The 2,918-nt window shown below is 48.6% G+C and overlaps 1 pseudogene; it reads right to left on the reverse strand.

Moving 5' to 3' along the window:
* Positions 1 to 2,219: 2,219 nt before the first annotated feature.
* Positions 2,220 to 2,377, reverse strand: LOC145405922 (5.8S ribosomal RNA; annotated as a pseudogene).
* Positions 2,378 to 2,918: the final 541 nt, after the last annotated feature.

Below are 2,918 nucleotides of genomic sequence, written 5' to 3' on the forward strand. Positions count from 1 at the left end.
GCTGATACTGATGATTCCACTGTCATTGACCCCCATCCATTCTTTACCACGTCATCCGTCCTGGTGTTGCTCTTTAGGACATACATATCGATATAGAGGGTTAAATATTCCCTTCATGAATCCCGTCACAGCTACAGTTCCTCCAGATCCTTCTTCAGCTAAATAAAATCGTCCATGTGTATGAAGAAAAATGATAGATGATATCATCATATTATAAAAGTTAAGCTATGACTACAGTGCCTGCACCATTATCCTGCCCACTTCAAACCCGCACCCACCATTAACACATCCTGCCCATTCCTTGCCACATCACTTTTCGTGGCACTGTGGCAAGACAGATATCTTTTTTATTTATATCGATATTATTCTAAACAGGACTGAATTCTGTTATTGAAGGTGCTGCTCAAACTTGAATAAAATCTTCTATTGACAGCAAGAATAAAATACAGACGTAGCCATATTAAATGTGATAAATATAGAATAATACAGATCAAGAACTTATAATTCCACCGCAAATTTGTCTCCTTCAACACATGCTCCTATCATTAACTATTCACCTCATTCTTTACCACGTCATCTTTCTTATTCTTTCTATGTAGAGACTATCTATCTACAGCCAGACGCCATATTCCCATATGGGGTGGCCGTTTGTCTTTTGGTTAGTTGTTTTATGGGAAGGGGCAGTAACTGTAACCCTCTGCCATACCCATTTGTTCACAGGTTGGGAATTTTGTTTGTTTGTTAGATTTTCCCACATGCATAAAACAGTGTGGGAGTGGGCCTATGGTGTGAGGCCCGCCAGTGAGAAGCAGATGATGAAGGGGTAGCAGTTGCTATGCGGTAGGAATTTAAGAATTAAAGGTGATGCGGCTGGAGAGCAAGGAGATGAAGTTGGACTGGGAAAGCTGTTGCTTAAAGTTTCTGACGAACTCGTCGGGGTCGAAGTCGAGAGTCGGGCGATCGTCGATGGTAGGAGAAGGGCTCCTGGGCGAAGGTTCACAGGCGTCACGAGTCGAGGCACGGTGTTCGGTGGCAGGCGGATTTGTAGAAGTCTTCCCCTTGTTTCTCCTCGGTGATTGTGGGGTGGGAGAAGGGGAAGGGGACACCTCCAGAGAGCATGAGTCGGCCAGTGACACACCGTCAGTAGATGGTGAAAGAGTTGGAGGGTTGTCTTCCACGTCCTGAAAGATGGGCGGGACTGGAGAGGCGGTGTCCTCGGTAGCTGGCAGTGTGTTGTGCAGGTTGGAGTCAGGGTGAGTTTTGTCGGTGTCCATGGGCTGTGGAGAGCTGGCGGTGGTGGTGGTAGTCGTCCTGTTTAGTGGAGCGTCGATTTGCAGCCTTTTCCGCGTGTTCTGCTGGGTTAGGGAGGCTGCAACTGAGGGGCACGACGCTCCTGACGAGGGGCTGCCTGTGTATCACGAGCGAAGCTCTGTGGGATGACACGGCGTGGCAGCCCGTTCTTCTCGACAATCTGAGGAAGAAGAACGAGCATCGCCGCCTTGTCATCACCACAGAAAGCCTTAGCTGCCGCGATGCACATGGTGACAGTAGTGTCCACATCACCAGGACATCGAGGATTCACAGGCCGGCGCCCTTGGGCCGTGGGGCGCCGCCGTGCATAAGCAGAGCCTTGCACAGCTGCACCTCCCGGTCCAGTGACGTCTCTAGCCTCGGGATCCTTCGGTGTCTGGTGAATGTGGAACTCCACTGTCTCGCCCTCGCGTAACAAGTGCTGGAGACGCCGTGAAGTGGGACCAGCGATCCCCAAACGATGTACAAAAACATCAGTGCCAGTGTCCTGACGCCTGATGAATCCGTATTTCGCCTTCACGCTGTACCATTTCACGACTCCTGTGATGGTGGGCGCTCATGGTGACTCCTCAATGCCTGTAGTGGCCCCCCCTCAACGGGTCGTAGGCCGAGGTAGCAGGAGAAGGCATGGCTGAGGAGATGTGGTCACCACCGCTGCTGGACACGAACTCTCGACGTTGGGAATTGTATGGGTTAGCTACATAGTTACCACCTTGCGTATTAAATGATTCCCTGACTTACAGCATCACCTGGGACGAGTTCTTGATTAATGAAGACATTCCTGGCACATACTTTTGAAGGAGGTCGTCTTGCGATGGTTCAAGAATTCTCGACTAGTGTCGCAAAACGAATGTTTTCGGTTGTTTGTATTAGGCGCTACCTCGGGTTCCGAGGAAAACTGTTGATCTTGACCCTCATCCACGAGTGGTGGCTACTCTACGGGGTAAGCCACCACAATGTGTGCTCAACTTATTGATGTGTCTGAAAATGCGTTTCTTATACCTACTTGCGGTTAGCTGTGCGGTCTTCATTGACCCGTGAGCCAAGTGATCCCCCTTTAAGAGTTGTGTCATATTTAGGGAGAGGAAGCGATCTAGGACTTACCACGTCCATGTTGCACAATTCTTGTGTTTCAAGAGGAAGTTGATGTTTACGGCTGACCTTAGCAGAAGAGTTATTAGTATTACTGTTATATGAACACACAAGGCAATACAAGAAACCATCACCACCACTACCATAACCATTACAACTCCTGGGTTGGGGTGGATGGGTGCTGAATGGGTAGGTGAGGCCTCTTTGCAGCTTTATAACCAGTCCTCTGCATGCTAACTCTATCTTCTCGGGACTGGGAGAGGGAGAGAAGAAGGCGCCCAGGTACGAACTAACCACTAAAGGTGGAATATTACGAACGAGCGAGAGAAATAGCGAGCGATTTTTACTTTCAGTTGTGTTTGGAAACGAACGATTGGACCCGACCAGGCCCTACCCGACCGTCACACTAAGCAGAAGTTAATAACTTTACTCCTACGTGATTTAGGGTTGAAACTCCTTCTGCATGTGATACAGTCATTCAGTAAATTTTATCAACTAAAAATTCACCCATAAAG

This window comes from Coenobita brevimanus, chromosome 68 (assembly GCF_032717465.1).
Source record: "Coenobita brevimanus isolate Jiangsu-jjx chromosome 68, ASM3271746v2, whole genome shotgun sequence".
Taxonomy (NCBI): Eukaryota; Metazoa; Arthropoda; class Malacostraca; order Decapoda; family Coenobitidae; genus Coenobita; species Coenobita brevimanus.